The 10,788-nt window shown below is 42.7% G+C and overlaps 1 long non-coding RNA gene across 2 annotated transcripts; it reads right to left on the reverse strand.

The window, feature by feature from the left end:
* Positions 1-9,161: 9,161 nt before the first annotated feature.
* LOC144771800 (uncharacterized) lies at positions 9,162-10,469 on the reverse strand. Of its 2 annotated transcripts, XR_013599483.1 has the most exons (4): positions 10,294-10,469; positions 10,119-10,199; positions 9,939-10,046; positions 9,162-9,559 (listed from the first exon to the last, which is right to left on the reverse strand). It is a non-coding gene; the product is annotated as an uncharacterized LOC144771800 (long non-coding RNA). The 2 variants fall into 2 exon arrangements; XR_013599482.1 differs by having other exon boundaries at positions 10,119-10,469.
* Between the last annotated feature and the right edge of the window lie 319 nt (positions 10,470-10,788).

Below are 10,788 nucleotides of genomic sequence, written 5' to 3' on the forward strand. Positions count from 1 at the left end.
ACTAGGCCGCTCTTGTGGGTGGCACAACACGTGCTGCAAGCCCACTAGCAGCATTTGTATTTACAAGCCCTGGCACTCCTGGTGCACGCTACTAGGGACTGACAGTAAACCAAATAAGCCAAACATGGAATTCAATCAATACAGCAATTTCACATAGGGAGCACTTGCACTGTGACACTGATCAGCAGTGGCACAGTGCCCAAAGCAATATACCAGCAAAAACATCGTAAACAGAGGAGGCAAACAGAAACAAGCATTTGCAATGCATAAGGTCTCGCATTAGGAAAGTTTGAGCTATTGGTATTGTAAATGACACATTTTTTATATATGTGTTGGTTTTGAAAATAGCAAAAATAATAGCTTTGTCATTTACAATGCCAATAGTTATAACTTGTGACACCTATAGCATTTGTAATGCAATATGTGTTGTATTCACGTGACTTAGATGTATTGATATTACAAATAACAATGGCTTTGAATTTTTTAAATAATTAATACTTAAATAAAAGTTATTGTACTTTATAATGGCAATATCTTAAACTTTTGTAAATAACTTTTGTGAAGAATATGTTCAGTGTATTTTATTGTGACGAAAATCCAAGAACAGAAGTGAAATACTAACCTCTTTTTGTGACATTTGTAATAAAGCTTGAAACATTGAGAGATCATATTTGACCCAGTTGTTGGTAAATGGTTGCACAGATTGATGCTGTGGTGGGGCTGAGAGATGTTGTGGTGGCGACTAGTGATGCTGTGGCATTCAATGATCCTGTGGTAGCGCATAGTGATGTTGTTGTGCCCCTTAGTGATGCTGTGGTGGTGCTGAGTGATGCTGTGGTGATGCGATAGATAGAGTGAGTGGGATAGATAGATAGAGTGAGGGCGATAGATAGATAGAGGGAGGGAGGGCGATAGATAGAGGGCGATAGAGAGATTGAGTGAGCGAGATAGATAGATAGATAGATAGATAGATAGATAGATAGATAGATAGATAGATAGATAGATAGATAGATAGATAGATAGATAGATAGATAGATAGATAGATAGATAGGAGTGAGGGCGATAGATAGCTAGACAGATAGAGTGATGGCGATCAGTATCTAAATAAATAGATAGAATGAGGGCGATAGATCGATAGAAAGATAGATGGAGTGAGGGCGATAGATAGATAGAGTGACGGCGATAGATAGATAGCGTGAGGGCGATAGATAGATAGATAGAGTGAGGGCGATAGATAGATTGATAGATAGAGTGAGGGCGATTAGATAGATAGAGTGAGGGCGATAGATAGAGTGAGGGCGATAGATAGAGTGAGGGCGATAGAGTGAGGGCGATAAGATAGAGTGAAGGCGATAGATAGAGTGAGGGCGATTAGATAGAGTGAGAGCGATAGATAGATAGAGTGAGGGCGATAGATAGACAGATAGAGTGAGGGCGATTAGATAGATAGACTGAGGCCGATAGAGTGAGGGCGATAGATCGATAGACAGATAGAGTGAGGGCGATAGATCGATAGACAGATAGAGTGAGGGCGATAGATAGTTGTGTGTGTGGTTGTGGTTGTGTGTGTGGTTGTGGTTATGTGTGCGTGGTTGTGTGCGCGTGGTTGTGTGTGTGTGGTTGTGTGTGTTATGCTTTGTTTTTCTATGTTATGTTATGTTTTGTTGTGTTTGGTATGTTATGTTTTGCTAGGCTATGATATGTTTTGTTATGCTATGCTATGTTTTGTTATGTTATGCTATGTTTTGTTATGCTATGCAATGTATTGTTTTGCTATTGTATGCTTTGTTTTGCTATGCTATGCTATGTTTTTTTGCTATCCTATGCTTTGTTTTGTTATGCTATGCAATGCTTTGTTGTGTTTGTTATGCTATGCTTTGTTATGCTATGCTATGTTGTGTTGTGTTTTGCTATGCTATGCTTTGTTTTGCTATGCTATGTTTTGTTATGCTATGTTTTGTTATGCTATGCTATGTTTTGTTATGCTATGCTATGTTTTGCTATGCTATGCTATGTTTTGCTATGCTATGCTTTGTTTTGCTATGCTATGTTTTGTTTTGTTTGATATGCTATGTTTTGCTATGCTATTATATGTTTTCTTATGCCATGTTTTGTTATGCCATGTTTTGTTATGCCATGTTTTGTTATGCCATGTTTTGTTAGGCTATGTTTTGTTTTGCTATCCTATGCTTTGTTTTGTTATGCTATGCTCTGTTTAGTTTTGCTATCCTATGCTATGTTGTGTTTTGTTATGCTATGCTATGTTGTGTTTTGTTATGCTATGCTATGCTATGTTTTGTTATGCTATGTTTTGTTATGCTATACTATGTTTTATTATGCTATGCTATGTTTTGCTATGCTATGCTTTGTTGTATTTGATATGCTATGTTTTGCTATGCTATTATATGTTTTGTTATGCCATGTTTTGTTATGCTATGTTTTGTTATGCCATGTTTTGTTATGCCATGTTTTGTTATGCCATGTTTTGTTATGCCATGTTTTGTTATGCCATGTTTTGTTATGCCATGTTTTGTTATGCCATGTTTTGTTAGGCTATGTTTTGTTATGCCATGTTTTGTTAAGCTATGTTTTGTTTTGCTATGTTTTGTTTTGCTATCCTATGCTTTGTTTTGTTATGCTATGCTCTGTTTAGTTTTGCTATCCTATGCTATGTTGTGTTTTGTTATGCTATGCTATGTTGTGTTTTGTTATGCTATGCTATGTTGTGTTTTGTTATGCTATGCTATGTTGTGTTTTGTTATGCTATGCTGTGTTTTGTTATGCTATGCTGTGTTTTGTTATGCTATGCTATGCTTTGTTGTGTTTTGTTATGCTATTTTTTGTTATGCTATGTTTTGTTGTGCTTTATTACGCTATGCTTGGTTATGCTGTGCTTGGTTATGCTGTGCTTGGTTATGCTGTGCTTGGTTGTGCTGTGCTTGGTTGTGCTGTGCTTGGTTGTGCTGTGCTTGGTTGTGCTGTGCTTGGCTGTGCTGTGCTTGGCTGTGCTGTGCTTGGCTGTGCTGTGCTTGGCTGTGCTGTGTTTTGCTGTGCTGTGTTGTGCTGTGTTTTGCTGTGCTGTGTTTTGCTGTGCTGTGTTTTGCTGTGCTGTGTTTTGCTGTGCTGTGCTGTGTTTTGCTGTGCTGTGCTTTGCTGTGCTGTGTTTTGCTGTGCTGTGTTTTGCTGTGCTGTGCTTTGCTGTGCTGTGTTTTGCTGTGCTGTGCTGTGTTTTGCTGTGCTGTGCTTTGCTGTGCTGTGTTTTGCTGTGCTGTGTTTTGCTGTGCTGTGTTTTGCTGTGCTGTGCTGTGGTTTGCTGTGTTTTGCTGTGCTGTGTTTTGCTGTGCGGTGTTTTGCTGTGCGGTGTTTTGCTGTGCGGTGTTTTGCTGTGCGGTGTTTTGCTGTGCTGTGCTTTGCTGTGCTGTGTTTTGCTGTGCTTTGCTGTGTTTTGCTGTGTTGTGCTGTGTTTTGCTGTGCTGTGTTGTGTTGTGCTGTGCTGTGTTTTGCTGTGCTGTGTTTTGCTGTGCTGTGTTTTGCTGTGCTGTGTTTTGCTGTGCTGTGCTGTGTTTTGCTGTGCTGTGCTTTGCTGGGCTTTGCTGTGCTGTGTTTTGCTGTGCTGTGTTGTGCTGTGTTTTGCTGTGCTGTGTTGTGCTGTGTTTTGCTGTGCTTTGTTTTGCTGTGCTTTGCTGTGCTGTGTTTTGCTGTGCTTTGCTGTGCTGTGTTTTGCTGTGTTTTGCTGTGCTGTGCTGTGCTGTGCTGTGTTGTGTTTTGCTGTGCTGTGTTGTGCTGTGCTGTGTTTTGCTGTTCTGTGCTGTGTTTTGCTGTGCTGTGCTGTGTTTTGCTGTGCTGTGCTGTGTTGTGTTTTGCTGTGCTGTGCTGTGTTTTGCTGTGTTTTGCTGTGCTGTGCTGTCCTGTGCTGTGCTTTGCTGTGTTGTGTTGTGTTTTGCTGTACTGTGTTGTGCTGTGTTTTGCTGTGCTGTGCTGTGCTGTGTTGTGCTTTGCTGTGCTGTGTTTTGCTGTGTTTTGCTGTGCTGTGCTTTGCTGTGCTGTGTTTTGCTGTGCTGTGCTGTGTTGTGCTGTGTTTTGCTGTGCTGTGCCGTGTTGTGCTGTGCTGTGCTTTGCTGTGCTGTGTTTTGCTTTGCTGTGTTTTGCTGTGCTGTGTTGTGCTGTGTTTTGCTGTGCTGTGCTGTGTTGTGTTTTGCTGTGCTGTGTTGTGTTTTGCTGTGCTGTGTTGTGTTGTGTTTTGCTGTGCTTGTAAGGGTATGTGAGGGTGTGTGTGAGGGGGTGTGAAGGTGAGGGTGAGGAGGTGTGTGAGGGTGAGGAGGTGTGTGAGGGGTGAGGGGGTGAGGGCGAGTGTCTCCAATGAATGTCACTGCTTGGCCTTCTTTGAAAATGTTCAGTGCTGCAAATAGAGCATGCCGCCCTAATTATCACAGCATGAGGCCCCAAAGATAATTATCACAGCATGCAGAGAGCCGCCCCACGCTGCTGGAGCACTCAACTGCACATTAATTATAGTTGAGTGCTCCAGCAGCCTGGGGCGCCCGTTGACATGCTGTGATAAGTGGGTCTCATGCTGTGATAATTGTTGCGGCGCCTGAGGAAGTGGAGACTCCTGCTGGGATAATTGGTCTTGTGGCGCCTCAGGAAGTAGAGTTGCATGCTGGGATAATTGGTCTGGCGGGCTTGCAGCGCCTGACGTCCAACAAACGTGCACAAGCTGCTCAACCTTGAAGCGCGTTCACAGACCTGGGTCGGCTCGTGCCCAGGTCTGTATCGGGCTCGTTCACAGCTGTTACTCCCTTGACAGGGAGGAAGGTGACTATAGTCTCGCTGGCGGGAGCGCTTCGCGCTCCAACGCCAGCTCGACCTAAAAATGGAGGAGAGACTCATGCCAATGATGCCAGGTCTAACAGGGTGATTATCCCAAATCGGTCTCAAGGGGAAACGTAAAACACACTAAACATATGTAGGGAAAAAATGTAGAAAAAATGGATGGGGAAGATCACCCAGGCATTGGACTGTGTCTCCACCACAGAATGGGGGTCAACCGCTTTTACCCACCTCAGGGGATAGATTGGGGGGTTTATCCCAGTGGGGCAGAGAGCCTAGAAAACCCCAGGGTTAAAAAGACCAAAAACAGAGAGATCGGCAGCCTGGCCAAGTATCTGATCATATTGACTATGCATGGTCCCTGGTTTGATACAAGCCACACAAATGGGGTGCTGTTTTATTGGAAGATGTATGGGAATGCAGTATGGTAAGACTTTTGAGGATTCAAGTAGATTCCAGAACTTTCCCTCTCAGAAAAGTGAGGAAAATGTGTGATTTTAGCCAATGGTTGAAGTCTGCAGGGCATTTTGGAAAATACAAGCCAATGGTATCCATGCACCCCTGACCCTCAAGTGGGTCTAGTTTTAAAAAATGTCTGTATTTTGTAGGTTTCTCCCGGTGGCGGCCTAGCCCAGATCCAAATTCCACAGCTACCCACATAGACAAAATAGGTTGATTTTGATTGGTGAAATTTGATATCTCCATATTGCATTTCAGGGCCTTTCCTGTGACAGGAGCTAGGCCCACCCACACAACTGGGGTATGAGTCTTATAGGGAGACGTGTGGGGACACTGAGAAGTAGATCAATTGCCTTTCTCTCTATTTTTTTTATTCCAAATATAAGCTAGTGTGCATGAAAGAACATATTATTCAAAATGCCCTCTAAATCACATGGTAGTATGAGTTTCCTCTAATTCAGATGTGTACAAATAAACATTGTTCCTAAACTCATTATTTTGTGCACATTTTAAAAATAGGGAGAATCCATTCATACCCATTTTTCATTCACAATAAAATCTCATTAAAAGCTGCAGGTCTGTTGTTGGCTCTGGGCATTGTGTATGTTTGGACAAGCAACAAACATTATAAATCTCTGTGAACACAAGGGTCAGACAGTAATAACGGTAACTCAGCCACAAGGGCAAAACATTTGAGATGAATTGTCACCAAATCTGATAATTGCATGCTTATTTTACATTTTTTTAATAATTCAATGATTATTTTCATTGTGGAAACCAAGGACAATCTATACAAATGACCTCTTGCAAAATGTTGAATTTTTTCTAGTTTTCAGAAACGTATTACTTTCCAGAAATGTATTGCTTCCAATGGGTTTCCAAGCTGTCCCTGCTATACACTGCAATTAGGTTGAACCCACAAAAACTAGGAAAAATGTACTACTACTTAGAAAAATGCAAAGACTTTTTGCAACTCTGCTTGTTCATGAAAGATTTGAAAATGGTGATCCTACCACACGAAACCTTTTGTTGATGCCGTTTTTCACACAGCACTTTTTCCCATTTTCCATAGTAAAACCCCAAGTTTAGTTATGTTTTGGAGATTTTCATAGTTCTCTCAAGAGGGTACACAGATTTCATAGTTCTCTCAAGAGGGTACACAAACCTTGGGTACTTTTAGAATTCCAAGGATGTGGTGCAAAAAGGTGCAAATTTGTGTTGTGTAATATTTATGTAAAAAAGTTATGAAGGCTTACGTAAGTCCTACCCAAAAAATGTCTAAAAAAGAGCATAGTATTGTAGGGGGATAAATCAGCCAATTGGTTGAAATGCTTACCCTATGAAAAAGTGGTAAATATGGATTTGTTGGTTAACTTACATAATGTCATTTAAATGGTAAAAGGATGGCAATAGTATGGCTTTCTCCCGAAACATCTGACAACCACAAAAGAGTCAGCAAAACCTTGCCTGAAATCAAAACTTTGGCAGTACGATATCTTCAAATTGAAGATGTATTGTAAGGAACATCTTATTGACTTTTACTATTGTAATCATTCACCTGCTTTAGAAGGGAATATATTTTGCACAAAAATGTACCTTCTGATCAAGTCAGGCTAGGCATAAACAGTCAAGACTACATTGTTAAATGTTATTAAGACTAGTCTCAAACCTTCAAAATAAACTTAATTTACTACTGCGAAGTAAGCTACCAAGATGGGTTTCTTTTCTTGCAGTTGGACATTTTTTTCCGGGATTTAAACTTACCTTCCACTTCGGCCTGAAGCTCGTGACGCTGCCTGCATCTTTCCCACCCTGACGGCCGTCCCGCTGGTCCCGCTGGTCTGGACGCGGGCGGTCAAGGACTCTATTTCCCGGCAGCCCTAACTGGCGAACAACATCTACCTCACCCCAAAGCGCCAGGAGGCGCTTGAATTCATACTGAGCCTCCCGCAGCGCTGGTTGCTTTTCTTGCAGTTGGACATTTATTCCCGGGATTTAAACTTACCTGCCACTTCTCCCTGAGGCTCCTGACGCTGCCTGCATCTTTCCCACCCTGACGGCCGTCCCGCTGGTCCCGCTGGTCTGGACGCGGGCGGTCAAGGACTCTATTTCCCGGCAGCCCTAACTCGCGAACAACATCTACGTCACCCCAAAGCACCAGGAGGCGCTTAAATTCACGCTGAACCTCCCGCAGCGCCACTCGTGCACGGGCGCTGCCCGGGCAAAGCTTGGGCCAAGGGTGGGCCCGTCCGCGCCCGTCAGAGCCCGGAGGAGGCTGGGCTGGGCCAGGTTATTTCAGTTTTTATTTATAGTTCTTTGGACATTCTTTTCTATTCCCTTTTGACTTTCCTCATTTACATTTTATTTTCTATGTTATTATTTGGTGGCCCTTGTGTCTGAGAGTTTAGTGTTGAATTTGCTGCAGGTTGGTTACTATGGGCCCATTTGTTCGAGGCAAGCTTGGGATAATAGATTAGTTTACCCGGCATGGGGAGGCGAAAGACCAGGTGACCCAGTAGGGGCCCTTAGGTACAGCTAGAGTATCTGTAACCACCATGGAAGCCTTTTTAACTAGAGCTGCTTCAGTCATAGATAGGGAGATCAAGTTAGTAAATAGGCGTTTATCTAGATCTCCCACCAGCAGCCTTCTTCCTCTCCTGCGTGGGACTAACAATCAATCAAAGGACTGTACTGACGAGGCTGGAAGCACTATACTCTCACCGGGGTTGGGTAGTGTTACCCGAGATACGGACGTGCTTTCCCTCGTATTAGAATCTCAGGGAGAGGTAACATCTATGTTATGTTATGTTATGTTAATAACTTTTATTCAGCGCACAGCTGCCCCAGCGAAGGGGCGTCCTGGCGCCTGATCCAGTATCACAACACAACAAAGCACCGCTGAAAAGAAGGAGGATCAGTCAGTAGAGGTGAACAGATAGGTTTTGATCGCACGTCTGAAGAGAGTCAGGCTATCAAGGGCACGGATATGGACAGGAAGGGAATTCCATAATCCGGCCGCCATAACTCGAAATGAACGGCCGCCCATTCTACTCAGTCTGAATCTAGGCGTGTTCGCTAAATGGAGAGATTCCGACCTGAGAGACCGCCTGGGGACATACGGGGAAACAAGACCCGTCAGGGCAGGAGGTGACGAGAATTTCAGGATCTTGAATGTCAGACAGAGCGCCTTGAATTTGATTCTCTGTCTGACCGGCAGCCAGTGAAGGGAGGTTAAAACTGCAGATACAGAGCACCGCCTCGGGAGGCCCACAATGGCCCGCGCAGCGGCATTCTGCACCCTCTGCAGTCTGGTGGCCTCGGTCTGATTAACACCAAGCAGCAGAGCACTCCCATAATCCAGCCGAGAAAGAATGGCGGCTTGGACCACCGGCTATGCACCTGTCTCCTGTTGTAATTGTCGAAAACAGGCAGGGGGCAGTCCCCTTAGTCACCAAAAGAAAGGGTGGGGAATGTGGGATGACTCCCTACATTTCTATAGAGGCATCCGGCGACCTTAACCCGACTCAACAACTGGGGGAGATACGCCGGTCTTGTGGTAGCATGAAAAAGGAAAGGCAAAGCAAAGGGTAGCCAAGCAAAAAAAAATTAAATCTAATGTACTGCTAAAACCAGCACCTGATATTAGGGCAGCTTTGACAGCAAGTCTACTTCTTACACAGACCTTTCTTGTAATACAAGGAGAGGTCACAGTATATCATAGGTATTCAGACAAGCATAAGGATGGATTTCCACAAAGAAATAGTCTTGCTAAACAATCTAGATTTATTCGAATTGTATACAAATAGACAATAAAAACAAGATAAAATTCATCCAAAATAATTAAAAACCAAGATAACATATCCCGGTGGGTTAAGAATAATTATTAAACAATGTTACATCACCACAATATTATGATACACAATAAATGGAAAATCAATCAAGATACACAATAAATGGAAAAGCAATCAAGATATATTCACAGTAAACAACAAACAAAGCAAATTTACAATAAACCCCTCATATCTAAGTGGCCCACTTAATATTTCTGCCACTATATTTGACAAGATCCAATGGCCATAGACGGTTTAAATACTCTCTAGCTTTAGTGGAGAGACCTAATGCCCATCTGAAGCTCAATCTGGCCCTGGTTGGATTCTTTTGGATCAAAACAGTGCGTCGACGCGTTTCGGTGCTTGTCACTTGATATCGTAGCACCTTCCTCAGGACTTCTTGTTTCTGGGGTTTCAGGGAACGGATGAATATACCGTATCTGTGAATATATTAGGAGACATATGCACTGTCAGATATTATGCATTAACGTCTATTGTCTGTTTTTGCTCTAATGGTTGAGCTCTTGTGGTTGGCGTATACCCACTCAGGCTTCACACTATTGGTTCTTACTGCTGTTATTCTTTCAACCATATGCAGTTCCTAGTGACCGTACATTTACTTCTCTCGTACATATCATTACACAGTGATGTTTGCATTAGTTCAAAAGCCTCTGATTTGGCCTCTTAGCTCCTTAGCATACATTTACTTCACATATACTATACAGGCCCTACAAGTCTTATTCCTTGTGGAAGACCAATTGGGAAGAAGGAACTAATAAACCCATGGACCAAAGAGAGAAGAAAAGTATAGATTCTCACCCTTGGTGCCGTATTGTGGGCGCTCAAAAAATGGGGTCTCCTTAAGGTCTCCCTCTTTTGGTGCTACACATATAGTCCTTGGTGCCCTTCTGTTAATGAAAAATAGAGCTTTTCTTAGGTTTTAGATAGAAATTCCCCTCGTTTGTGCGCTTGGGGATAGTTATTTATTTTTCTATTTACCTCTCTCTTGTAACCAAAAGCTCCTTTTGATGGGGTTCCTTGGTTGTTTAGTTGTCAGGCAACTGCCCACTTGTAGTGTATCTGTGATGGTAAAATATACAGTAATTTTTCACTAAACTATTTTATATACTCTATTTTTACATTCCCATCCTTATTTTTAGAAGTAAGCTCTTACCTCAGATATTTTTAAAACTTGTTTAGAACGGGCATATGTAGTCATTCGTCTGCTGCTGAACTGGATATGTTCTGTTGAGTGAACATAGGAATAACATCGTCACATTTCTCTTCTGTTCTATGCAAGAATGTACTGTTAACTCTATTGAGGCATGTATGGTGTATCTGGTATTTTGCTTTTCTTAAATTCTCTTATTTGTTTAAGTGCCTGCGCTCAGTATTACTTATGTCTCCTGCTTGGTACCCACAGTGTTAGCTATGCCGGTTTAGTGCCTGCAATATGCAATTACTTGTATATGACCTACCGGTCCCATCCTTCAACTACAAACATAGTCATATGCAGGTAATCTATTTTCACCGCCCCCGCCCTGGTTACGTATTACTCTTCCAGTATGAGGTGTGGGCTTTGTAGTGACAAAGTGCCTCCTGTCTGCCTAAAACTAAGGGTCTCCCGTGCTATGCTCTCAGCTTTTACGGAAAAGCGGTTCCCCTTCTG

The sequence above is a fragment of the Lissotriton helveticus genome, chromosome 8 (genome assembly GCF_964261635.1).
Source record: "Lissotriton helveticus chromosome 8, aLisHel1.1, whole genome shotgun sequence".
NCBI lineage: Eukaryota > Metazoa > Chordata > Amphibia > Caudata > Salamandridae > Lissotriton > Lissotriton helveticus.